The 27509-nt window shown below is 38.6% G+C and overlaps 1 long non-coding RNA gene and 1 other non-coding gene across 5 annotated transcripts in view; one reads left to right on the top strand and one right to left on the bottom strand.

Moving 5' to 3' along the window:
* The window catches only part of LOC131383052 (uncharacterized), an 81653-nt gene that overhangs the window by 8882 nt on the left and 45262 nt on the right, over positions 1 to 27509 (top strand). For all 4 annotated transcript variants that reach the window (XR_009212768.1, XR_009212766.1, XR_009212767.1 and 1 more), the window contains exon 3: positions 3596 to 3788. This is a non-coding gene — a long non-coding RNA (uncharacterized LOC131383052). The remainder of the gene's footprint in view (positions 1 to 3595; positions 3789 to 27509) is intronic.
* On the bottom strand, positions 9012 to 9087 carry LOC116466190 (small nucleolar RNA SNORD74). Its single transcript, XR_004247429.1, has one exon. It is a non-coding gene; the product is annotated as a small nucleolar RNA SNORD74 (small nucleolar RNA).

The following is a 27509-nucleotide window of genomic DNA, read 5'->3' as shown; positions in this document are numbered from 1 at the left end:
TGGTGAAACCCTGTCTCTACTAAAAATACAAAAATTAGCTGGGTATGGTGGCATGCACCTGTAGTCCCAGCTACTCAGGAGGCTGAAGCAGGAGAATCGCTTGAACATGGGAGATACAGGTTGCAGTGAGCTGAGATAGCACCACCACAGTCCAGCCTGGGTGACAGAGTGAGACTCTGTCTCAAAAAAAAAAAAAAAATCTAGGTGACCTTGGGTATGACGATGGCTTTTTAGATACAACACCAAATGTATACTCCATGAAAGAAATAATAAGCTGGAATTTATTACGTTAAAAACTTCTGTTATATTTTTACATCTTCACATAAACATATAAACAGTCAAAAGAATGAAAAACAGTCAAAGAATGAAAAAACAAAGCCACAGAGTGGAGTAAAATATTTGTAAAAGGCACACCTGATAAAGGACTATTTCCAAAATATATAAAGAACTACAAAGTTTCAACAATTAAAAAAGAACAACCCAATTTAAAATGGGCAAAATATCTAAACAGACACTTCATCAAAGAAGATATACAAATGGCAAATAGGCATATGAAAGGATACTCAACAGCATATGTTATTGGTAAACTGCAAATTAAAACGAGATACCACTATAACCTATTAAAATGGCAAAAATAAATATCCAATGCTGGTGAGCATGTGGGGCAAAAGGAATTCTCATTCATTGCTGTTGGGAATGCAAAATGGTACACCTACATTGAAAGACAGTTTGGAAGTTTCTTATAAAACTAAACACACTCTTACCATAACCATATAATCCAGAAATTGTGCTCCTTGGTATTTACCAAAATCAGTTGCAAACTTATGTCCACACAAAACATACACATGACCCAAATGAGTTGCAAACCTATGTCAACACAAAAGCTCACTCATGAGTCTTTATAGCAGGTTTATTCATAATTGTGAAAACTTGGAAGCAACCAGGATGTCCTTCAGTGGGTGAATGGATAAATAAACTGAGATGCATCTAGAAAATAGAGTATTATTCAGTGCTAACAAGGAATAAGCTATCAACTCAGGAAAAGACATGGAATAACATTAGATGCATATGACTAAGTGAAAGAAGCCAATCCAAAAAGACTACATACTGTATTACTCCAACTGTATGACATTTTGAAAAAGGCAAAACTATGGAGGTAGCTTAAAGATCAGTGGTTGCCAGGGATTAGGGGCGAGGAATGGATGAATCGGTAGGGCACAGAGGATTTTCAGGGCAGTAAAATTATTCTGTATAATACTATAATGGTAGATACATCATTATACATTTGTCCAAACCCACAGCATATATAACACCAAGAGTGAATCCTAACATAAACTAAAGACTTCGGGTCATAAGGACGTGCCAGTGTTAGTTTGTTGAGTGTAACACATTTATGACTGTGGTGTAGGCTGTTAATAGTAGTGGAGACTATGTGTTTGTGGGAGCAGGGCTATATTAAAGCTTTCCGTTCAATTTTGCCATGAATCCAAAAACTACTCTAAAAAATAAAGTCAATTATTGAAAAAAATCTACCAATTAAAAGAGACAGAAATAACAGATAATATATTAAAGAATATTACATAGTTATTATAAATCTTATATGTTAAAGGATGTAAAACAAAACATCAAAATAATGAAGAGAAAAATGGAACAGATAAAAATACAAATAGAAGTTACAGAGCTAAAAAATAAAATATCTGAAATAAAAGTACTGAATGAGGTTGAGGTTAAGAGCAATGTAGACACTGCAGATGAAAGATTAGGAAACTCAAGGGCATGGAAACAGGTGTTATCTAAAATACAGCAGAGTGGGAAACGAGTGAAAACAAAAATGACTAGAGCTTCAGTGAGTTGTGGGACAAAATTATAAAATCTAATCTACAGGATTGTTTTCACAAAAGGAGAAGAGTAGGGAGAACTGAAATAAATATTCAAGGAAGTAATAGCCATAAAACTTTCAAATGTGATAAAAATTATAAGCCCATAGATTCAAGAATAAACATAAAGAAGACCACATCAAGGTATATCACAATCAAATTGTTGAGAATCAGTGATGAAGAGAAAAACCTTAAAAAGAAGGTGGGTGGGGTGGGGGAAAGGCACCATCTTCATCTGTTTTATGATGTTATAGCTGAATACCTGAGATGGGGTATAATTTATAAAGAACAGAAATTTATTTCCTACAATTCTAGAGGCTTCCCAGCCTCTAGACCTCTTGGACTTCCCAAGAGAAAGGTGGTGGCAGGTTTGGTGTCTGGTGAGGGCCTCGTCTCTGCTTCCAAGATGTTTTCTTGAATGCTGCATCCTATAGAGGGGAGGAACTCTGTTTCTCACATAGCAGAGTTGCTTAAGAGAGAAAACCCAGCCAGGCGTGGTGGCTCACGCCTGTAATCCCAACAGTTTGGGAGGCCGAGGCAGGTGGATCACCTGAGGTCAGGAGTTCGAGACCAGCCTGACCAATATGGTGAACCCCTGTCTCTACTAAAAAAAATACAAAAATTAGCCAGGCATAGAGGTGTGTGCCTGTAGTCCCAGCTACTCGGGAGGCTGAGATGGGAGAATCACTTGAACTAGCAAGGTGGAGGTTGCAGTGAACTGAGATTGCACCACAGCACTCCAGCCTCAGTGACAGAGCGAGACTCTGTCTCAAAAAAAAGAGAGAGAGAACCCATTTCCAGAACCCCTTTTATTAAGGCATTAAACCCACTCATGAGATCTCTTAAAGGCCCCACCCATCAATACCATTACATTGGCAATTAAATTTCAACACGAATATTGAAGGGGACAAACACTCAAAGCATAGCAGATATCTTACAGAGAAACAATGATAAGAAGAAGAGCAGGTTTCTTGTTGTAAACCGTGTAGGCTACATGACAGTGGCATGATATCATTTTAGAGCTAAAGGAAAAAAGGTCAACCTAGCAATCTAAATCCAGGGAAAATATCGTCAAAAACGAGGGGAAATGAAGACTATTTCAGAATAAAGGAAACTAAAAAATCAATTGCCAGAAAACTTGAAGAAGGAAAAGGATATCATATTTGGATCTACACAAAGAAGTAAAGAACACCAGACATAGTAAGATTGTAAGTAAATATAAAATAAAACTTCTCTTATTTTTTAGCCATCTTAAACGTAATTGTATTAGTCAAGATTTTCCAGAGAAACAGACCCTGCTGCATGTGGATCGATGGAGAGATAGATATAAATTTGTTTTAAGGAATTGACTCACAAAACTGTGGAAATTTGGTAAGTCCAAAATCTGCAGGGTAAGCTGGAAGACTAGAAGCTCAATAAGGAGTGACAATTTTAGTCCAAAGGTAGAAGCTGTAATCCCAGGAGAGCCAGTGGTATAGTTCTAGTCCAAGTTTGAAGGCCTGAGAACAAGGAGGGCTGATGACATAAGTTCTAGTTCAAGGGCAGGAGATCATTGTCCCAGCTTAAAAACAGTCAGGTAGAGAGTGAATTCTCCCTTACCACTAACCCTCCTTCCTTGATTCTATTCAAGACTCCAGTGAATTGGATGAGGTGCATCCGCATTGAGGAGGTCAATCTGTTTTACTCAGTCAACCTATTCAAATGTTAATCTCTTCCAGAAACACCGCCAAAGACCATGCAGAATAATGTTTAATTAAACATCTGGACCCGCCCTGCCGCCATGGCCCAGTCAAGTTGACACACAACATTATTACAAGCAGTTTGCTGGCAGAATTCCTTCTTGCTCAGGAGAAGTCAATCTTTGTTCTATTAAGGTCTTCATCTGATTGGATGAGGCACATCCACATTATGGTAGGTAATCTGTTTACTCAAAGTCCACTGACTTAAATGTTTGTCTCATCCAAAAAACACCTTCAGAGAAACACATCTAGAAGAATGTTTGACCAAATATCTGGGCACTGTGGCCCAGTCAAGTTGACGTGTAAAATTAGCCATTACAATAATTGACTATTTAAAATAATAACAATGTACCATAAAATTTGTAACATATGTAAAATTGAAATTTGTAATTTAAAATTGGTAAAAATGAAGCATGACAAGCAATAGAAGGAAATAGAAGTATACTGTGGTAAGGTTTTTACACTATACTTGAGGTGGTATAAAATTATTTGTAGGTAGACTATGATTTGTTAAAGATGTATATTATAAATCCCAGGGCAACCACATCAAAACTAAAACAAAAAGGTGTAGCGGAACGCCAGGCATGGTAGCTCATGCCTATAATCCCAGCACTTTTGGAGGCCAAGGTGGGAAGATCAGTTGAGCCCAGGAGCTTGAGACCAGCCTGGGCAACATAGCGGGACCCTGTCTCAACAAAAAATGCAAAAATTAGCTGGGCATGGTGGCATGCACCTGTAGTCCCAGCTATTCAGGAGACTGAGGTAGGAGGATCACCTGAGCCCCAGGAGGTTGAGGCTGCAGTGAGCTGAGATTGCATCACTGCACTCCAGCCTGGGTGATAGCATGAGACCTCATCTCAAAAAAAAAAACAAAAAAAAATGTGTAGCCATTAGTGAAGATAAATGCTATCATAAAAAACAAATAATCCAAAAGAAAGCAAGGATGGGGGAAAGGGAACAAAGAACAGATGGAACAAATAGGAAATAGCAATAAGATAGATTTAAATTTAACCATATCAATAATGCATGATGTATAAATGGTCTTAATACTCCAATTTAAAGGCAGAGATTGTTAGATTGGATAAAGAGAAAAACTATACTCAACTATGTGCTATAATGCAACTAATATTTCATATAAAGACACAGGTTAAAAATTAAAACAATGGGAAAATATATACTATGAAACTACTTATCAAAAGAAATCTGGAGTGGCTTTATTAATATGAGGCAAGATAAACTTAAGAACAAGGAACATTACAAGAATTAAAGAAGGGCATTTTCTAATGATAAAGGGGTCAACAAGAAGCCACAGCTATTTTAATTTTGGATGCAGCTGATAACAGGGCTTTAAATATATTAAGCAAAAGCTAAAGACCTGAAAGTACACATAGAAAACACTACAGTTATAGTTGGAGATTGTATTTGTAAATATGAAGTTAACTAAAATTAGGCAAAATTAATTTAATTTTCATTTATTTCGAATGTGTATTTCATTCATGGTTTAAAATCAGAAGGATATCTAGTGAAAGTCTTAACTACACTGTCACACATTTCTTAGCCAGTTCTCATTGAAAACAACCACTGTTACCATTTTTAAAATATTGCTTTAAGATATTTTATGTATATGTAAAAAAATTTTATTCTTTTTCTTTGTTTTCTTTTTTTGACAGAGTCTCACTCTGTTGCCCAGGCTGGAGTGCAGCGGCGTGATCTCGACTCACTGCATCCTTCGCCTCACAGGTTCAAGTGATTCTTGTGTCTCAGCCTCCTGAGTAGCTGGGATTACAGGCACGTGCAACCACACCCGGCTAATTTTTGTATTTTCAGTAGAGATGGGGTTTCACCATGTTGGCAAGGCTGGTCTTGAACTCCTGACCTCAAGTGATCTGTCCGCCTCGGCCTCCCAAAGTTCTGGGATTACAGGTGTAAGCCACTGCCCCCGGCTCTCTTTTTTTTCTTTTTTAAAATTCAAATGGTAGCACACTATTCACATTTCAGAACTCCATTTTATTTTACCACTTACTAATGTTTTGATTCCATTACTGGCACATAAAACTCTAAGTAAGCTTTAGGGCTTGTCACTTTCTGCATAGCTCTGTGAATTCTTCTTTTGTATGCAATTGTGCAAGCTATGGTTTGAAATTTTTAAACAGGTTTCAGTGCCCCAGAGAGAGTGTATTCATTTTTTTTTTAATTGAGATGTAATTCACACACTGTAACATTCACCTTTTTAAAGTGTACACTCGTGGTTTTTTGCTATACTCAGAAAGTGGTGCAATCACCTCCCCTTTCTTTTCCAAAATATTTTCATCCCTGTATCCATTAGCAATCATTCTCCATTTCCCTTTCCCCTATACTCTGAAACCAGTAATCTACTTTATGTCTCTACAGATTTGTTTTCTCTGGACATTTCATACAAATGGAGTCATATGATAATAGCCTTTGTGTCTAGCTTCTTCACTTAGTATAATATTTTCAAGTTTCATCTATGTTGAATAACTTCATTCCTTTTTGTGGCTAAATATTTCATTTTGTGACTATATCATTTTTTGTTTGTATTAAAATTTGAAACATCCTTCTTAAGAATATACATCCTTGTATAATTCAATCAGTACAGGACCAGGTGGCACTATCTAGTATACATTACAATAGAAGCCCCTTTAGGTTGTGAATTTGAAAAGGCCTATTTTCAGTATATTACAATTTGATACTTTTTATAGGGATATTTAGACATGAGTTAAGCACATTTAGGAGAATCAAGAAACCTTGCCACAGGTTTCTGGGAAAGATGGCAGTTTACGTATAAGTTTCTGAAGCTTTTCTCAGAACTGGAAGTGGCCAAGAGACATTCAAAAAAACAAAATGCTCCCAACTAATTTGTTTTGAAACCAGGGGATGTTGCCAACCACATTCCACAAAATTCAAAGAATTTCTATTAGTTATGGTGCAATGAGCCCGGACTGAAGAGACAGAGAAAGGAAATCCTGGAAACCTAACTGGAACCCCTTAATTTAGAGAGAGGCTGAGGCAGAGTGGGAAATGTGGCTGTAAGAGCACAGCTTATACTGGGCCGGGTGCGGTGGCTCTCGCCTCTAATCCCAGCACTTTGGGAGGCCAAGGCGGGCAGATCACGAGGTCAGGAGATGGAGACCATCCTGGCCAGCCAACATGGTGAAACCCCGTCTCTACTAAAAATACAAACATTAGCTAGGCGTAGTGGTGCACGCCTGTAGTCCCAGCTACTCGGGAGGCTGAGGCTGGAGAATCGCTTGAACCCGGGAGGCGGAGGTTGCAGTGAGCTGAGATTGTGCCACTGTACTCCAGCCTGGGCGACAGAGCGAGATCTGTCTCAAAACAAAACAAAACAAAAAAGCAAAACAAAAAAGAGTACAGCTTATAGTAAAAAAAGTAAATTGAGTATTTTCTTTGATTCGTCTTCTCAGTAACTTAGGGCTTCACGTCAAGGAAAAGAAGGACTTTCCCAAACAGAACTATCAGTGCTTACTTTCCCACCAAGAGAAAGGAAATCTGTATCAAATGGTGGTTGGACCAAGAGCGAATATCAAACCGAAGAGCAATGGACATGGGAATCTACCTTTCTATGAGAGAGAGTGAAATATGGAAGTCAAATAATAAAGATTATTTCCTCTTCCTTACCTGATCCCAGGCAGGCCTGGCCTCAGCTCTCTCCAACGTTCTTTAGATTTCTTTTAGAACAGTTATGAGAAGACCATACATCATCAGCCCTCCAATTGGATCTAAGAGGCGATTTTTAGGTGGCGCCTAGGATTAATAAGGAGGCTCAGGAGAATACATACACACTATTTAGGGTAAATATTCCAGTCCCGTGTTTACCTCCATATTTCTAAATACTATGTCAATACTCTCTTTGCTTTTTAACTTTAGAGATTATATTGGCTTCTCATTTTGGTAGTTGCTGTTTAGCACACATATCTCCCAACCCCCAACTCTTATCCCTTTTTAATCCTCTGGAATAGTTAGTTATATCACTGTTTCTACTTAAATCACTATTAAACATTTTTATTAATGGACTAAATTAATACTGCTCTCAGCTTGGCCAACCGGTGTACTGATTGTTTCTTTTTCTTATTCAACTTTCTGTTTTTCCTGTACATAGTAATTGCCTGATTTATTTTCATTTGTTCAATTCCTTGTACCTTGCAGCCTTTGCTAATTTTTCTTCCTTCTTTCAGTATGATGTCCGACATGGTCAAATCTGGCAGGAATCTGTCCATTTCATTTATTTTTCTGAAGACCATCCTGTGATCTTCACTGATTACCCTCTAGGCCTGCTATCCAGTTGTCATTCTAGGACTTTCCTTTGCTTTTCTCCTGTGTTAGGTTCCTGCCTACTGTATCTTCTTTCTTAGTTTAATCCCTATTTTCAGTGATGCTTATAATTCTGGGGCTTCCTGAGAAAAGGTGCAGAGGAAGTTAATTTTGGGGGCGACTTTGCATGCCTGAAAATATGTTTTGTTTTGTTTTTTTGTTTTTGTTTTTGTTTTGCTCATTCCTGTAATCCCAGCACTTTGGGAGGCCAAGGTGAGTGGATCACCTGAGGTCAGGAGTTCAAGACCAGCGTGGCCAACATGGAGAAACCCCACCCCTACTAAATATGCAAAAATTAGCCGGTGCTAATTACAGGCGAGCACCTGTAATCCCAGTTACTAGGAAGGCTGAGGCATGAGAATCACTTGACCCTGGGAGGTGGAGGTTGCAGTGAGTCGAGATCACACCACTGCACTCTAGCCTAGGTGAAAGAGACTGTCTAAAAAAAAAAAAAAGATGCTTTTTTCTATTCTTATACCTATTTAAGAGTTTTAGTTAGGTACTGACTTGCAAATGGCAGCTCATTTACTCATTTACCCTCAGAATTTAGAATACTTGTTCAACTGATCTTCTCTAAGTACATTTAGAAAATACTTAAATCACAAATATTAGGTACCAGACACTGTTCTGAGCGCTTATAAATATGAACCTACCTTATCCTCATAACAACACTATCATTGCTCATAGAGTATAGAGTCAGGATTCAAACCCGGCAGCCAGGTTTCCAACCTTTCCCCTATACTGCTACCTCTGATACAGCTGTTGTAAAGCCAAATACCATTTGGATTTCTGTCATTTCTACGGGACCTGTTTTTCCGTCTGGAAGCTTTTAGGATCTTCTTATTTTTGATGTTCTAAAATTTAATGATAATGTGTCCTAAGGATCTTTTAATATTCATTGTGTATAATTGTGAATCCTTTTATTTTATAGTTTTATGTCCTTTAATTCTGAGAATTAAGTGTGTGTATATAAAATAATTTCCCTCCCATTATTTTCTCTGTTCTTCTTCTTCCTTTCTGGAACTCATCTTCTGGATTGATCCTGTTTTTTTCATCGGAGCTGCTGGCATTCATTACCACTCAGATGTTCCTACTAACAGGCTTCATCAGAGGCTGGACTGATAATTTGATTGCGAAAATCTTTCTCTTCTTTTTCTAAATTCTGGGAGGAAGTTTTCTTTATTATTATTAACAAGTCCTTAATTTCAAAGAAAAGTGAGGGATTTTCTTGATTTGTATCTTCCAATTGCTCTGTTGATTTTTAAAAAGTCATTGCAGTTGTATTTTTATTTCCAAGATCTCTTTCTCGTTCTCTGAATTTTTCTGTCTTTTTTTTTCTTTTTCTTTCTTTCTTTCTTTTTTTTTTTTTTGAGACAGAGTCTCACTCTGTTGCTAGGATGGAGTGCAGTGGTGTGATCTCGGCTCACTGCAACCTCTGCCTCCTGGGTTCGAGTGATTCTCCTGCTTCAGCCTTCCGAGTAGCTGGGACTACAGGTGCGCACCACCATGCCCAGCTAATTTTTGTATTTTTTAGTAGAGACGTGTTTCACCATGTTGGCCAGGATGTTCTCAATCTCTTGACCTCGTGATCCGTCTGCCTTGCCTCCCAAATCATTGGGATTACAGGCGTGAGCCTCTGTGCCTGGCCGAATTTTTCTTTTATGTGGCTTCCTGTTGCTGATTTATACACACAATATATTCTTATCATTCTGAGAGGAGTAATTACAGTGTTTTAAATTTCAAGATTTCTTCAGCTTTTGCACTTTTTTTCCTCTTCAAGTTCCTTTTTTCAGTTTGTTTGAATCTCTATTTTCATATTACTGTAAATGTCTGGAAATACTTGGTTGCCCATTCATATTGTGGAGCAAGAGATCCAAAATCCCAAGGCTCCATTTTCCATTTTTCTCCTCTTTTTATAGTGCTGGATAACTCCATTTTCTGTGTCTTTTCAGGGTTAGGCAGAGTCAATCAACTTTCTTCTCATACAGTATCTCTCTGCAAGCACTTGTTTCACTTTCTACTGTTCCTATAGGTAGTTACTATCCTTCCACCTCTTTCCATCTTCATATTTTTGTTGGCTACAAATGTCTCTAGCATTCATTAAAGTTGGAATTTGTGTTTCTGTTCTCATTCTCTTTGTTGTTTGAAGGAGATTTCTGAGAGAAGTGTGTAGAAGTATCTTCATTTTGCCATTTTAAATGAAAGTCGACCACTGTTCTTGAAACACCTTTCTTTCTTGGCTTCTGTGACTCCACAGTCTTTGGGTCCTCCTCTCACCTCTTTCTTCTCTACTACATGTCTAAACTTTGGAGTCCCTTAGGTTGTAGTGTTTGGCTACCTACTCATCTCCCTCTATACTTCTACCCAAGGTGCTCCAATCCATTCATGTTAAATACCTCTGTATCCTGATGACTTCTCAAGTTTCTATTTCTATCTACTATTTCTCCACACAGTCTCCATGTTATCTATTTTGCACATGCATCTCAAGCTTAACATGTCCAAAACTGAATTCTTGATTTTCTGCCCTAACCCTGTTCCTCCCCTAGTCTTTCACATCTCAGTAAACAGCAGCACTGTCCATCTGGTTGTTCAAGCCAAAGGCCTACTATTTTTTTCTCCTTTATTTAACAACCTTCTCTCCACCACATTTAATCCAATCCATTTAATCTAAGATTCTCATTCCAAAATATAACTTTAATCTTTCTCTCTTAATCCAAACTGCTATAATTTCTTACTGGGATTACTGACAAACCTTCCTAATTGGCCCTTGCTTCTCCTTTTTTCTTTCAATCCCATTCTTCAGACAACAGTCCTAATAAACTTGAAGCATTGATCAGACCATGTCAGTCCTTTCCCCTAAAGATCCCAATAACTTCTCATGGCATTTCCAAGAATGTTCAAGCTTGTACGACACTGGGAATGACCTGGTTTTTTCCAACCTCTTTATCTCCTGCAGAGTGATTAGGGTGGAGAGGAACTGGAGTGTTTCTGATCTTAGAGCTTTGCATGTGCTGGTATTTTTACCTTGTTCATTGTATTTTTTTTGAGACAGAGTCTTGCTCTGTCCCCCAGGCTAGAGTGCACTGATGTGGTCTTGGCTCACTGTAACTTCTGCCTCCTGGGTTCAAGCAATTCCCGTGCCTGAGCCTCCCAAGTAGCTGAAATTACAGGCATGCACCACCATGTCCGGCTAATTTTTTGTATTTTTAGTAGAGATGGGTTTCATCATGTTGGCTAGGCTAGTCTCGAACTCCTGACCTCAGGTGATCTGCCCACCCCAGCCTCCCAAAGTGCTGGGATTACAGGCGTGAGCCACTGCACCTGGCCTAAATTTTATCTTAAATGGTGCTTCTCAAGAGGTCTAGGGAATCACCCAAACAAAAGAGGTTCCCCAAAGTATTCCTTCTGATAGGACTTCCTTTTTCTTAAATGACTTTCCCCAATTCACATTGGATATTTCTTTGCTTACTTGTTTAAAGATTTTTCACACTAGAAGATGAAACTGCAGGCTAATGCTAAGATTTTTTTCTTTACATTTATCTCAATAAATATATTTTGAAAATTATTTTATTTATCTATTTAAGATGGGATCTTGCTCTGTCACCCAGGCTGGAGTTCAGTGGCATGATCACAGCTCACTGCGGCCTCCAACTCCTGTGTTCACGCAATCTTCTCACCTTAGCCTCCCGAGTAGCTGGGACCATAGGCACATGCCACCACACTAGGCTAATATTTTGTTTTTAGAAGTGATCTCAACTGTATTGCCCAGGCTGGTCTCAAACTCCTGTACTCAAGGGATCCTCCTGCCTTGGCCTCCCAAATTGCTGAGATTACAGGCATGTGCCACTGCACCCCACCTTATTTTTTAATTTAAATGAATGATTTCTAAAGTAAACAGCAATGAAACAAAACAAAACAAAAAAAGGGATATATAAAATATTCTGCCACATAAAATTAGAAGATTACCTTAGCATTCCCCAAACCAAAGGCTGAACAGTTCAGTTTTAGGGAGCATTTGCTTAGCAATTTCAGGACACTTAAATAAATTATGATTTCTTTGAATAAGAGACAGAAGATGTTATGGTAAGACAACAGAATGAGAATAAAAAAGAAATGTAAGACTAAAATGTAAGAGAACAAGTAAGACCACAACAGACATTATAATGGCATATGAAGCAATGAAGAGTGGAATTACCACAGCAGAGAATCAAGCCAGTTAAATGAGATGAGTATAAGAAGCTTTGTAAGAACAGAGAGGAAATAGGCAAGAAGACTAGAGAATTAGAAGGAATATAATAGATACAGGAGACAAATAATAATGGTGTAACATGTAGATAATTGGTGATCCTGAAAGGGAGAGAACAAATAAAACAAAGATGTTTCTGAAAAAAAGAATGATCCAGATATGCCTGTGGCTAATGTATAATTAATGACAAAATGAGCAACACCTAGAATTGTCTTGGTGACTTTCTTGCCTTTAAAGTTTTATGGAATTATTCATTCAAAATTTAAATATAAGTAAATAAAACCTCCTGAAGTGAGAAATCGTGGTATGGAAGAGCTAGTGATAGTAATGAGCCTTGAAACTATTCAATTTAGAACAGGGTACATAAACTATGATAAACATCGTATATTAGGCCACTCTTGTGTTGCCATAACGAAATACCTGAGACTGGGTAATTTATAAGAAACGAGGTTTAATTGGCTCATGGTTCTGTGGGCTATCCAGGAAGCATGCTGCTGGTATCTGCTCTGCTTCTGGGGAAGCCTCAGGAAGCTTACAATTATGGCAGATGGTGAAGCGGGAGCAGGCACATCACATGGCACAGGCAAGAGCAGGAGAGAGAGAGTTGTGTGGGGGAGGTGCCACAACTTTTCAGTGACCAAATCTCATGAGCAGTCACTATCATGAAGACAGTACCAAGCCATAAGGGATCTGTCCCCGTGATCCAAATACCTTCCACCAGGCCCCACCTCCAACACTGGGGATTACAATTCAACATGAGATTTGGGTGGGGACAAATATCCAAACTATATCACATGGTTACATAAAAGATTGCAAAAATCACATTATTAAAAACTGCAGGTCAAAATCCCTGATGAACTTCAATGCAAAAATCTTCAATAAAGTACTGGAAAACTGAATCCAGCAGCTCATCAAAAGGCTTATCCACAACAATCCAGTTGGCTTCATACCCAGATGCAAGGCTGGTTCAATATATAAAAATCAATGAACATAATTCATCACATAAACAGCACTAAAGACAAAAACCACATGATTTTCTCAATAGACACAGAAAAAGCCTTCAATAAAATTCAACATCCCTTCATGTTAAAAACTTTCAATAAACTAGGTATTGATGGAACACACCTACAAATAAGAAGAGCCATTTATGACAGACCTACAGCCAATATCATATGGAATGGGAAAAAGCTGGAAGCATTCTTCTTGAAAACTGGCACAAGACAGGATATCCTCTCTCACCACTCCTATTCAACATAGTATTGGAAGTTCTGGCCAGGGCAATCAGACAAGAGAAAGAAATAAAGCGTATTCAAATAGGAAGAGAGGAAATCAAACTGTCTCTGTTTGCAGATGACATAACCTTATATCTAGAAAACCCCATCATCTTAGCCCCAAATCTTCTTAAGCTGATAATCAACATCAGCAAAGTCTCAGCATACAAAATCAGTGTGCAAAAATCACGACCATTCCTATACACCAACAATAGACAAGCAGAGAGCCAAATCATGAATGAACTTCCATTCTCATTAGCTACAAAGAGAATAGAATACCTAGGAATACAGCTAACAAGGGAAGTAAAGGACCTCTTCAAGGAGAACTCAGATCACTGCTCAAGGAAATCAGAGTGGACACAAACAAATGGAAAAACATTCCATGCTCATAGGTAGGCAGAATCAATATCATGAAAATGGCCATACTGCCCAAAGCAACTTATAGATTGAATGCTACTCCCATTAAATTACCATTGACATTCTTCACGGAATTAGAAATAACTACTTTAAAATTTATATGGAACCAAAAAAGAGTGCATATAGCGAAGACAATCCTAAGCAAAAAGAACAAAGCTGGAGGCATCATGCTACCTACTTCAAACTATACTACAAGGCTACGGTAACTGAAACAGCATGGTACTGGTACCAAAACAGACATATAGACCAATGGAACAGAATACAGAACTCAGAAATAAGACTATACATCTACAACTATCTGATCTTCAACAAACGTGACAAAAACAAGCAATGGGGAAAGGATTCCCTACTTAATCAATGGTGCTGGGAGAACTGTCTAGTCATATGCAGAAAGTTGAAACTGGACCCCTTCCTTACACATTATACGAAAATTAACTCAAGATGGATTAAAGACTTAAATGTAAAATCCAAAACTATAAAAACCCTAGAAGAAAATCTAGGCAATACCATTCAGCACGTAAGCATGGGCAAAGATTTCATGGTGAAAATGTCAAAAGCAATTGCAATGAAAACAAAAATTGACAATTGGGATCTCACTAAACTGAAGCACTTCTGCACAGAAAAAGAAACCATCCTCAGAGTGAACAGACAACCTACAGAATGGGAGAAAATGTGTGCAATCTATCCATCTGACAAAGGTCCAATAACCATAATCTATAAGGAACTTAAGCAAATTCACAAAATAAAGCAAACAACCCCATTAAAACTTGGGCAAAGGACATGAACAGACACTTCTCAAAAGAAGACATTTACGTGGCCAACAAACATATTTAAAAAAGCTCAGCATCACTGATCATTAGATAAATGCAAACCAAAACCACGATGAGATACTGTCTCATACCAGTCAGAATAGAGATTTTGAGAAAGTCAAGAAACAACAGATGCTGGTGAGGCTGTGGAGAAATAGGAACACTTTTATGCTGTTCATGGGAATGTAAATTAGCTCAACCATTGTGGAAGACAGTGTGGTGATTCCTCCAAGACCTAGAACCAGAAATACTATTTGACACAGCAATCCCATTACTGGGTATATACTCAAAGGAATATAAATTATTCTGTTATAAAGATAAGGCACACATATGTTCATTGCAGCACTATTCACAATAGCAAAGACAGGAAATCAATCCAAATGTCTGTCAATGATAGACTGGATAAAGAAAATGTAGTACATGTATACCATGGAATACTATGCAGCCATAAAAGGGAATGAGATCATGTCCTTTGCAGGGACATGGATGGAGCTAGAAGCCATTATCCTCAGCAAATTACCGCAGGAACAGACAACCAAGTGGCACATGTTCTCATTTATAAGTGGGAGCTGAATAATGAGAACACATGGACACAGGGAGGGGAACAACACATGATGGGGCCTGTTGGCGGGATGTGGGAAAGGGAGAGCATCAGGAAAAACAGCTAATACATGCTGGGCTTAATACCTAGGTGATGGGTTGCTGGTGCAGCAAACCACCATGGCTCATGTTTCCCTGCGTAACAAACCTGCACATCCTGCACGTGGATCCCAGAACTTTAAAACAAAAACAAACAAACAAACAAAAAAATCCATCACATTATTGAAAAAGAAGGTTCACTGTGCAAACAATGGTAATACTCTAAACATATACAGTGTTAACATTTATAATAATTTGCTAAAGTTAGAAAATAGTAATAAACATTTAAAAACACAGAACAACACGACAGAAGTAGGACCAAGTGTATATTACTTAAAAAAAAAAATGAAGTAAAATCACCTATTAAAGAAACAAAGTACCACACTGGGTCAAACACAAAATCCAATAAGGTAATACCTAGAAGAGACATCTACAAGGAGTAACAAGGAAAGTGTAACCACTATTTATTGATTCAGTAGATCAATGAATCAAATTATTGCATGCCTACCATGTGCCAGGCACTGCTCCAGATGCTGGGTTAAAAATGTAAGAATTAGCAAAACATGACATACAAATACAAACAAAAATAAAGCAGGAGTCCCAGTTTTGACATAGGAGTATTTTATGTTCTTATAAAAATCAACAAATAGGACAAAAGGATTACTGTTTTATTGTTGACATATAGAAACCTCAATAAATACCTAACTGTAGTGAAATTATATACAATAAACAACAACATAACGATAAAATACATAATGCAAGATCTGTTTGCGATGTGTGATGAAAAAAATCTGTGGTGGGAGAACATTAGCATATTCCTGTGAGTCATTAACTAATCAAAGAGAAAAGAATATGCATTTCACTAGAGAAATTGAATAATATAATTAATGAGATTTATTTGAATATATAACAAATTTTATTGTTTGCCAAAAAACCTTCCTCCTTTTTTTTTTTTGAGACGGAGTTTCGCTCTTGTTGCCCAGGCTGGAGTGCAATGGTATGATCTCAGCTCACTGCTACCTCTGCCTCCTGGGTTCAAGTGATTATCCTGCCTCAGCCTCTCAAGTAGCTGGGATTACAGGTGTCCACCACCATGCTTGGCTAATTCTTGTACTTTTAGTAGAGACGGGGACCATGTTGGACAGGCTGGTCTCGAACTCCTGACCTCAGGTGATCCACCTGCCTCGGCCTCCCAAAGTTCTGGGATTATAGGCATGGGCCACCATGCCCGGCCCAAAACCTTCCTTTTTAGTGTCCACAGGACACTAAGTGACAAATTCTTTTTTTTTTTTTTTTTTTGAGAGGGAGTCTGGCTCTGTTGCCCAGGCTGGAGTGCAGTGGTGCAATCTCGGCTCACTGCAAGCTCCGCCTCCCGGGTTCATGCCATTCTCCTGCCTCAGCCTCCCAAGTAGCTGGGACTACAGGTGCTTGCCACCATGCCCGGCTAATTTTTTGTATTTTTAGTAGAGAAGGGGTTTCACTGTGTTAGCCAGGATGGTCTCGATCTCCTGACCTCATGATCCACCTGCCTCTGCCTCCCATAGTGCTGGGATTACAGGCGTGAGCCACCACGCCTGGCTAAATGACAAATTCTTAATAAAAAATGACTCATGTATTTAATTTTATTTTAAAAATCCGTATCTGTAAACAAATATATTCATATAGATAAAAATAAAGCAAGATGGAGACTGCAGAATTAATAGTACTTTTGCTGGGTGGTGGTATTTCTAGTTATCAATATTTTCCTTTTATTTATATGCATTTTCTAATATTTCTGCAATGAAGATGTATATAATTATACATCTTAAAATTATATTTTAATTATAATTTAATTATAATTTTAAAAAGATAAAGGAGACAGCTGGCAAATCTATGCTAAATGAAGTATTAGAAGAGAGATGGACTGTCACAAGAGAAAGGTGATTAGTAGGAAAGAGGAAGTGTGCACAGAGGCAAGAAACCTTTAACGTGTTTTGGGAAGCTTTATTAAACTACAAGAACTGAGAGAAATCCAAGAAAAATGCATTGTTAGTTCATATATGGAAAAGGAAGCCAAAGTGGTATATAACTAGAATGGAACATCTTATCACAGGCAGAGCACGTTCCCGGAGCATACCGCAAAGTAAAGAACAGAAAGAGAAATAGATCTCAAAGGACTATAGATATTAAAATTAATGCTAACCCTGGAAGGATTATGTTACTATGCTGTTGATTTTGGAAAGTGAGGGAAATTTCAAGCCTCTTGAAATTATAAAAGACACAGTGGTATATTAATAAGAACCCTGTGGAATTGACATACTTGAGTCAGAATTCAAGGTTTGCCACTTAACCAGCTTGTAACCTCCTTAAAGGTCTCTTGCCCTCTGTTTTCTTATCTATAAAATAGAAACATATGCTTTCTTTGAAGGACTATACCATTGAATCATCCAAAAAACATATATACACATACATGTATGTACATATATATGAATATATGTATACATACACATACATGTATGTACATATACATGAATATATGTATATATACACATACATGTATGTACATATACATGAATATATGTATATATACACATACATGTGTGTCCATATACATGAATATATGTATATATACACATACATGTGTGTCCATATACATGAATATATGTGTATATACACATACATGTGTGTCCATATATATGAATATATGTATATATACACATACATGTGTGTCCATATATATGAATATATGTATATATACACATACATGCGTGTCCATATATATGAATATATGTATATATACACATACATGTCTGTACATATATATGAATATATGTATATATACACATACATATGTAGCATCAGGCATAAATGAATCCTGAGATGGTTAGGAAAAGCTTTCAAAAGAAATGGATTTGGATCTTGAAAGATTAATTTACTAATTAATATGTATTGAATACTTACCACAAGCCAGGCACAGGGGCTACTGAAAGAAACAATAGGAACAGCCACTGCCCTCAGGAAGCTTCTATTCCAGTGATGAGTAAGACTTTTTAAGGCAAAGAAGGTGCATCCCTGAGCTAGAGAATGGTGGAAGCCGGATTACATTCTATATATCAAATACTGTATGTATAATTATAAAAACCTTGACCCAAATTGGTCTTAATTATTCACTGAAACCTTTAAATCACCCATTTACCTAGTATAGCAGTTTATGGGCAGAAAAATGTATTTACTCAACAAACAATGGCATGCTTCTATAAACTCAGTACTCTGAGAGTCCTTTAAAGATAACATAATAAGAGCGTGCGTATGATTTCTTTAAGAAACTTGTAGTGCAGTAGGAAAGTTAAGACATATGGAGCGATGTCTACAATGTAGTGCAAAATATTAGAGAAGGGACTCAGGTGGTGCATGAGAACAGAAAGGTTATGTTGGACAGGGAGGCATCATGGGAATTCCGTAGAGGTATATTGGCATTCAAAACAGACCTTGCAGGAAAGCCAGAATCTGGACATACTAATCCCTGGGCAGGAGGAAGTGTGATAGAGTACACTCCTGAGATATGAAAAGGGATGAAAAAAGGCCAGAGAAGAAAAATAAGTTATCAATAATTGAATAATTGGATTTGATTAGATTGATAATAATCACAGCATCTTTTGTTTTCTTTCTACATAATTTCAAAGATTATGGTTTGGGCAGTAATAATGCAGGCCTATAGAACTGAAAGGGTAATTATGGGACGTTGGTAAAGATCAAATTCTTAAGTGTTAATTTCTTACTACCTGTGATCAGCATTTCTTAAGACGAGTGGGAAATTAGTACCCACATGTTGAGTAAGATGTTCATGAGAATGTCAAGGAGGCTTGTTGTCAACCTTGATGGACAACTGATGTTAAAAAGACAATAAAGTAATTCTCATAATTTAATGGAAAGAGATTGCTATTTAATGGCAGAAGAGGAAGAACTAATATATGCAAAGGCCTGTAGAAATGAGGAATATGAACAAAATAATCCCCTTTTTGTTTCAGGAAAATGTAAAGTAGTGCCCCAGGGACTGTTGGCAAATATTATCATCTTTGAAAGCTACTGCTTAACACAAATTCCGGGAAGCTGGAGGCTTCTGGGTAACGTGAATCACAAGGAAAGAATGCCCATTTTGTGGCTGAAACTTTTAAATGGGATATTGGTTGATCTCAGTAAAGAAGGCTGGGGGTCAGAGTTAGTTTGGAAGAATTTTCAGCCTGTTGCTGTAGAGGCTGCTACATAAGGGCCCTGACTTGGTTTGCTTCTTTTTTGACCTGTCTGATTAGAATGTTCCATGTGACCATCTGCTGTGGGAACCACTCACATCTCTAGGGACATGATTCTTTCTCCTCAATATATAGAATTATAACTGTTAAAAATTTTGCTGAAGATGTAGCTTAAGCAGGCACATTGGCTCACACCTATAATCCTAGCACTTTGGGAGGCTGAAGCTGAGGTGGGTGGATTGCTTGAGCCAAGAGGTTGAGACCAGTCTGGGAAACATGATGAAACCCCATCTCTACAAAAAATACAAAAATTAGGCCAGGCATGGTGGTGCATGCCTGTAGTCCCAGCTACTCGGGGTGCTGAGGTGGGAGGATCGCTTGAACCTAGGAGGCTGAGGTTGCAGTGAGCCGAGATCATGCCACTGCACTCCAGCCAGGGCGACAGAGCCGAACTCTGTCTCAAAAAACAAAACAAAACAAAAAACACAGTATAACAGGGTTCTACTCATTCTTTTAAATGAATATTTATTAAGCACTGATTGTATACATGGTCCCTGCCTTTGAGAATTTTTATTTCATTTAGTGGCAAAATACACATATTTCATATTTATATATATTGTGCATTTCACTGACTGGATCTTGAAAGAGAGAGACCTAGATAATATAAATACAATATTTAATAAATATAAAATATAAATTTATAAATAATATATAAAATTCAATAAATATAAAATATAAATATAAAATTTATATTATATATATCCTGATATGTGTGTGTATATATCCTGATATATATATCTATGTTTTTTATATATTTTATAGATATATATATTTTTGAGACAGAGTCTCGCTCTGTCGCCTAGGCTGAAGTTCAGTGGCGCGATCTCGGCTCACTGCAAGCTCCGCCTCCTGGGTTCACGCTATTCTCCCACCTCAGCCTCCCAAGTAGCTGGGACTACAGGCGCCCGCCACCATGCCCAGCTAATTTTTTGTATTTTTTAGTAGAGACGGGGTTTCACCGTGGTAGCCAGAATGGTCTTGATCTCCTGACCTTGTGATCCACCCGCCTCGGCCTCCCAAAGTGCTGGGATTACAGGCGTGAGCCACTGTGCCCAGCCATATATATTTCTTTAAAGTAAAAATCCTGGCCACTGCTAACTCATCATCCTACTTTAAAGTAAAGAAATATATATGTATATTGGGGTTGATATTTCTTTATATATTTATAAATATTTCTACAGAAATAAACATACATATATATACACACAAGTATCTAGTCAGTGAAATGCATAAAAAATGATTATAATGTGATCAGTGGTGAAGTAGCTCTCTATAGTAAATGCTATGGGAAGAGGCTGTATGAACCTCTGTGTGCTGGAGATAGTTTCAAAAAAGATATTATCTGAGCCTCTTTGTGAGGAATGGGAGGTTGATGGTAGGAAAAGACAGGGTGAAGGGTAGGGGAAGGAAAGCACTTTGGGAGAGAGGGCAAAAGACTTGGATGGGCAAAGGCTGACACTATAAGGTCAAGGAATTACAAACAGCTCCGTGGGGTTAGAGCATCAATGAATGGGAATAATGCAGGACATGAGGCTGGAAAGAATTTGGGACCTGGCCAGGATCAGCCTTGTGCTTAGGATGAGGCACGAGCATTGGCCAGGACTGGCGAGAGTGTCATTGACAGTTTCTACACAGATCTACGCCACGTGAAAATGTATTGAGCAAGAGACTGAAGAGAGGGAGGAGAGTTAGGAGGAGTAAAGAAAGGAGAAGGGCTTGACTTGCTACTGCATAGAACACAGAGGGCAGGGGAACCTAGCAATGCCAACAGTATAGAATGTGTAGGATTTGGGGAACTAAATGTAAATGGTGAGGGGAGATAAGGTAATTCCCAAGGCGCCTGTTTGAGTTGAGTAAGTTGAGTAACCAATTGATAATGATGGTGCCATCTACTCAAGAAAAAGAGTAAATTTGGTATTTTTCTTTGTGGTTGTCCCTATATGTTGATTTTTATTTTTGGCTGTAGTTCCAGAAGGGGATGGAATTCAACAAGTTGATGAGATTCAAAATGGAAAATGTTAAGCCTACCTAAATGGTGGCTGCACCATTGCTGATAGGGAGAGAGTAGATGGCACACCAATTGCTTTCTCCATTAGCAGCTTGCTTCCCAGAGAGACACAGATTACGCAAGAATAGAGTAACAAGGCAAAGTGACAATTACAGAGTAGAGGTTGCTGAGCTAGGGGAGGAGTTAGCTTCCAACTTTGCTGGAGATAGAACCTGAGGTGGAGTATTGCTAAAGGCTTCCTGTAGAAAGGGACTCTTTTTGTTTAATTACAATTTTTTGCTTATAATTATTATTGGTACATAATAGTTCTATATATTTATGTAGTACATGTGATGTTTTGATATAGGCACACAATGTGTAATGATGAAATAATGATAATTGGGGTATCCATCAGCTCAAGCATAGATAAAATTTGCTTCATGAACAACCTAAATGTCCATCAATAGACAAAAGGATAAAAAAAATGTGGTACATATACACAATGAAGTACTATTCAGCCATAAAAAGAATGAAATCCTGTCATTTGCAACAACATGAATGGAGCTGGAAGTCATTAAGTTACGTGAAATAAACCAGACACAGAAAGATGAATTTTACATGTTTTCACTCATATGTGGGAGCTAAAAATTTAAAAAACTGAATTCGTGGAGATAGAGAGTAGAATGATGCTTATCAGAGACTGGGAAGAGTACCAGGAGTGGAGGATAAAGTGAGGATGGTTAATGGGTACATAAATACATTTAGAATGAATAAGTTCTAGGGCCAGGTGTGGTGGCTCATTCCTGTAATCCCAGAACTTTGGGAGGCCAAGGCAGGCAGATCACTTGAGGTCAGAAGTTCTAGACCAGTCTGGCCAACATGGTGAAACCCTGTCTCTACTAAAAATACAAAAAATTAGCTGGGCATGGTGGCCTGTGCCTGTAATCCCAGCTACTCGGGAGGCTGAGGCACAAGAATTGCTTGAACCTGGGAGGCAGAGGTTGCAGTGAGCTGAGATTGTGCCACTGCACTCCAGCCTGGGTGACAGAGTGAGATTCTGTCTCAAAAAAAAAAAAAACCCCTCAAACATGAACAAGATCTAGTCTTTTGTAGCATAATAGGGTGACTTTTTTTTTTTTTTTTGAGACGGAGTTTCACTCTTATTGCCCAGGCTGGAGTGCAATGGCGCTATCTTGGCTCACCACAACCTCCACCTCCTGGGTCCAAGCGATTCTCCTGCCTCAGCCTCCCAAAGGGAGCTGGGATTACAGGCATGTACCACTACGCCTGGCTAATTTTGTAATTTTAGTAGAGACAGGGTTTCTCCATGTTGGTCAGGCTGGTCTTGAACTCCCGACCTCAGGTGATCTGCCCACCTTGGCCTCCCAAAGTGCTGGGATCACAGGCATGAGCCACTGTGCCTGGTCAATAGGGTGACTATTGTTAACATAATTTATTGTATAGCCTGAGCAACATAGTGAGACCCTGTCTCTACAAAAAATAAAAAAAATTAATTGGGCATGGTGACATGCACCTGTGGTCCAAGCTACTTGGGAGGCCAATGTAGGAGGATCACTTGAGCCCAGAGATTGAGGCTGCAGTGAGCTGTGATCATGTCACTGTACTCTAGCCTGGGTGGCAGAGTGAGACCCTATCTCAAAAAGAAGAAAAAATTTATTGTATATCTAAGTATAATTAAAGAGTGGAACTAGAATGCTCCTAACATGAAGGGACTCTTGAGCTGAGGCTTGAGGGATACGTGGAAGTTTTGCAGGTGAAAAAGTGAGAAATGTACATGTAAAGACATAACATATGAGAAAATATGGCTTATTTAAGCAATGACAAATGGTCCAGTTTCATTATTACTAGTATGAGATGGGCAGAATGACATGAAATGAAGCTAGAAAGGTAATCAATAGCAGAGCAGTAAAGGTAAGAAGATACCATTTTTACCCTATAGTTGATGAGGAGCCATTGGAGAATTTTGAGGAGGATCTTGATAGCTGATCTGATCACTTGCTCATTCACTCATTCACTCACTCACCAAATATGATCTAGGTTCAATGTTGGGCCACTCTGGTAGCAATGTGAAAAATGAATAAATAAAAGACGTTTGGCGGAGAATACCAGCTGTTTTCACCAAATGTACTTCTGCCTGGATACACAGCCAGACCACACATGTCAATCTCTCTTGCAGTTAGGTGTGGTCATGTGACCTTAGTCTAGTCTATAGAATGTGTGCAAAAGTGAGTTGTGTTGTATTCTGTCAAGGCCCATTAAAACCTCACATGTGCTGGGTTTTATGCTGGCTGACTGAGTTGAGATCTTGGAAACCAAGTCATGGAGATACTAGTGCTGCCATCAGAATAGGCCTCCCTACTGTCTTGAAACACATGCTGGACTGTTATGTGGACCAGAAGTAAGCATTTATATGTTTACTTATAAGTTGAGTCATTGTGTATTTAGATCTGTTGCCATTGCTCAGCCTATCCTAATAACACAGAGTGACATAAGAAATTGGGTGAAAACGTGAATATCTCAGCTGGGGGCAGTGGAAGTGGGGATAGTGAAAAGTGGGGGAGATAATAACTTGCTGTTTAGGACATAGAGTCAACAGCATCTGAGAGGTGGTTGGCTGTAGTTGGTGAGATTGGAGGCCAGGTCCAGCATGACTCCAAGGTTTCTGACTTGGGCAACTACACCAAGAAATCCCACAAAGACTAACATTATATCTTACCTTTACCATTTTGACTTGTGTTATTATTATTTAAAATTTCATAAACATTTTTTTTGAGACTGGGTCTCTCTGTCATCCAGGCTGCAGTGCAGTGGTATGATCATGGCTCACTGCAGCCTCAGCTTCGTAGGTTCAAGCAACCCTTCTGCCTCAGCTTCCCAAGTAGTTGGGACTACAGGCACACATCACCACACCTGACTCATTTAAAAAAAACTTTTTAGTGGAGACAGGGTCTTGCTATGTTGCCCAGGGTGGTCTTGAACTCCTGGCTTCAAGTGATCTTCTGCCTAGGCCTCCCAAAGTGCTGAGATTACAGGCATGAGCCACTGCACCCAGACAGTATAAACATTTTTTGATTCAAAGGATGTAATATTCTTACTAAAAATATCTAGCTAGTATACCATTTACATTTATAAACTATTATAAATCAGTTAATATTTATGTTTCCTTATTTAACGATTTGAAATATTTTAATTATTTTTGTATATGAAAATAGACAGCTTTTCACAGCTGACATTATTATAATTTTACTTTTGTAGTAATACATATTTTTCAACTAACTGATAGGATTTCTGCATATAGTTTTCAAGATTTTCACTCTGTTACATGTCAAATGTTTATATTTGAAAGTGAGTATTTTGATGTTAACAATAAATCTGAATGACAGATTTTTTCCATACTACTGTGATATGATCAAATATGATGGAAACCTACGTGATCGCATGGTTGTCAGTATGCACAAGTTCAGGGATGCCAGAAGTAACAATGAAGTTGGCATTCAGTTATTTGGTCTTTATTTTTATTCATTTATTTATTTAGAGACGAAGTCTTGCTCTGTCGCCCAGGCTGGAGTGCAGTGGCACGATCTTGGCTCACTGCAACTTCCACCTTCCGAGTTCAAGTGATTCTCCCGCCTCAGCCTACCGAGTAGCTGGGCTTACAGGTGCACACCACCATGCTTGGCTAATTTTTGTACTTTTAGTAGAGATGGGATTTCACCATGTTGGCCAGGCTGGTCTTGAACTCCTGCCCTCAGGTGATCTGCCTGCCTTAGCCTCCCAAAGTGCTAGGATTACAGGTGTGAGCCACCGCGCCAGGCTAGTTATTTGGTCTTTCAAAGCTGAGCACTGAGGTAGAAGGACACTGAGAGAATGTCTAGATTAATATGAGAATGAGAAAATAATAACTAATTAATTTAATAAATATTTATTTAGAGTCCATTATGGGTCAAGCACTGTTCTGGGTATTGGGATATGTTAGTGAAAAACACAGACAGATCTTTGTCTTTATGGAGCATATATATTCTTATGTGATGGAATCAAGAAAAGTGAGGAAGAGAAAGCTTCAAGGAGGGAGATATGATCAACAATTTCAAGTCTAAACAAATTAAAATAGGACTGAAAAATGTCGGTTGGGTTTGGCAGTTAAGGAGTGAAGCTGCTGGTCTAGAGGAACTATTGTATTGGAAGCCAGATTACCATGGGCTGAGTGTGAATGAGAGGTGAAGAAGTAGTGTCTTAGTCCATCTCTGCTGTTATAACAAAATACTCTAGGCTGGGTTATTTACAAACAACAGAAATCTATTTCTCACAGTTCTGGAGGCTGGGAAGTCCAAGATTGAGGTACCAGCAGATCTGGTGTCTGGTGAGGGCTCATTCTTGAGAGATGGTGCCTTCTATGTGTCCTCACAGAGCAGAAAGGGCAAGGCAACTCCTTTCAACCTTTTGAAAATAAGGGCACTAAGCCCTTAAGACTTAGTTACTTCCTAAAACGTTCCACCTCTTAATGCTATCACATTGGGTATTAGTATTTGGTAGAGTTTGGCTGTGTCTGCACTCCAATCTCTAATTGTAGCTCCCGGTGGGAGGTAATTGAATGATAAGGGTGGGTCTTTCCTGTGCTGTTCTTGTGATAGTGAATATGTCTCATGAGATCTGATGGTTTTATAAAGGTGAGTTCCCCTGCACATGCTCTCTCTTGCCTGCTGCCATGTAAGACATGACTTTGCTCCTCATACACTTTCTGCCATGATTGTAAGACCTCCCCAGCCGTGTGGAACTGTGACTCTATTAAACCTCTTTCCTTTATAAATTACCCAGTCTTGGGTATGTCTTTATTAGCACCATGAGAACAGACTAACACAGTATTCCAACATATAAATTTTGAGGGGACATGTACTTTCAGGCTATTGTATAGGAGTCATTTAGAAGTTCAGCTATTAAGAGAAGGGGAAAGGTCAGTAGCTAGAAGAAAGGCTGAAAGGATATTTGTTGTAACCTGGGAAAGGCTTGAGTGTGTTATGCTGATGGTACAAATGAGTGTCAACATCTGAAAGAATAAGGAGAATTAGTAAGAGGTCAGTGGTCAGGGATGAGGTGGGTAGAAGTAGAGAGTTCTTTGAAAGTGCCAGAGTCAATGGGAAGGAGAGCTGTAGGGAGAGAGTCTCCTTAGGTTGCTGGAATGACCTTAGCAATATGCTCTCCACTCTCACCAATGGGAAACAGTGACACACACAGCACTTATTTTCAAGAGCCACAGCAAGAGATGATCTCCAACTCCTGGGTCCTTATTAGGATCCAACCTGCCTAAGCACAGTGCTTCCTTCCAAATCACAGAAAAGACAATCAGAAGTGGTGGGGACCCCACTCAAACCTGAAGCCACCGTGCAGGAAACTTAGGCCTTAGGAATGAGGAAATGGCAGGATTCCTTCTGCTTCATTTTGGTTTTCAGAAAATTAAGAGTTCTGCATAGGAACTTGGAGTGACAGACTCTGAGTGGTAGGATAAGGTCAAGCAGATTGTTCACTGTCGAAGGGCACCTGGGCTAGGAAAGAAATGGGGACTGAAAATCCTCTGTTCATCAAGCTCATGCCTGGGGCATAGGACTGCAAGGAGACCTCTCTCTCTCTCTCTCTTTTAAAGAGACAGAGTCTCACTATGTTGCCCAGGCTGGTCTTGAACTCTTGGCCTTAAACAATTCTCCTGACCCAGCCTCCCAAAGTGTTATGATTACAGGCATTAGCCACTGCACTTGGCTCATTATTGTTATTATTTTCTAATTCATACAGACTGCTAGCAGCAATTCTGGCCAAACTCACATACTACTATAGAAGCTCTACCTACTGACTCAGAAATTATTCCTTATGTT

Source organism: Hylobates moloch, unplaced genomic scaffold (assembly GCF_009828535.3).
Source record: "Hylobates moloch isolate HMO894 unplaced genomic scaffold, HMol_V3 SCAFFOLD_3, whole genome shotgun sequence".
NCBI lineage: Eukaryota > Metazoa > Chordata > Mammalia > Primates > Hylobatidae > Hylobates > Hylobates moloch.
Note: the sequence above shows the minus strand (reverse complement) of the source record. Positions and strands in the feature narration are given on the sequence as shown.